The sequence below is a fragment of the Poromitra crassiceps genome, assembly GCF_964638095.1.
Source record: "Poromitra crassiceps genome assembly, chromosome: 6".
NCBI lineage: Eukaryota > Metazoa > Chordata > Actinopteri > Beryciformes > Melamphaidae > Poromitra > Poromitra crassiceps.
Window position 1 is genome coordinate 3,196,888 of NC_139627.1, and position 1,347 is coordinate 3,198,234.

Consider the following 1,347-nt stretch of genomic DNA (forward strand, 5'->3'; position numbering starts at 1 on the left):
CTTGATTGACAGGTCGACAGACCAATAGCAGGCGGAGCTGCGCCACGCGCCCATAATCTCGGCTTCAAAAGGGGATCGAGTCCAAAAACCAATGGGTGACGTCACGGTGCCTCCGTCCATATATTTTATACAGTCTATGAGTACACCAGATACAGTGTGTGATTACACTTACTTTGACTGAGAGCAGCATAATCGGATTATTCAGAATGGTGTTTAGATTTGGCTCTGTCTTACTGGCATTACTGCCTTAATCGCAATATAAGCACACTTTTGATGCGCTTGTAAACATAACCATCGCCTCTGAATGATGCAAGAAGCTTAACTTGGGCACACTTCACGAGGGAATTAGCACTCGTTATAATATCTTGGCTCTCACCGTCGCCAGCAGGATTATGGTGCATTAAAATGCATCTTAATAGTGCTGAGTGCCATTGACTCTCCTGTGATTCTCTACTACACACTCAGCCTTTGTGGACATGCAGGTTTCCACATGATGTGTTTACCCCGCGGCGCTGCCTATTCTTTCGCATTATGGCCGATTGCCATGAGTCAGTGATGGCGGTCGGAGGTTTGCGCTGCTAGACACAACAGTCTCTCCGGGAAAAACAAACTCTGTGATGCCTGACTCTTCCTATATTGTCTGGGATGATTCCGAGTCGTGGAGAGGCTTATTGTTTGGACGTCTTTGTAGTGCAGGTCCACCATCGCTGTGGAATGCGGGGATTTCCTCCCCGGCGGGTATTTTTAGATCTGTGTGTGAATTGAAGGGGAGCTCTGCATAATGCTGTGCTGCTGCTGCGTGGGGGGCTGGGGCCCTCGGGTGGGGTCTGCGCACATGTGTGGGAATCTGTGCATTCATATATGATGATCAGAGACGGGACGAGAGAGAGACTGTGTCAGATTGAGAGAGAGAGAGAGAGAGAGAGAGAGAAAGGGGCGGGGCAGCAGTGATTGTCTGCACTGTTAGTTGTCGTTATTTTTCTGCAGAACGCTGCGTCCGTGCCAATCGAGGTTCAGGATCGTCAAAGGAAATGCGCCAGTAATAGAGAGCCAAAGTGGAACGTCACTTCCTGCTTCAGCACTGTACCAGAGATTTTCATCCGCCATTTATTTTCCCATAGACATTTCGTAAAATGCGTATAAAAATAGTTTTACTTGTTCAAACCAAAACGGTTCAGCTATATTTAGAAACAGGAGAGACCGCATAACATTTCACTCGGCCAAAACGTTAAAAAATGCGGGTTTAAAGAAAATATTTTTTCGATGTTTTTTTTTTGTTTTGGTCTGAGTGAAACGTTCTATGGTCTCTCCCAATTCTAAATATATCTGTACCGTTTGGTACTTTGA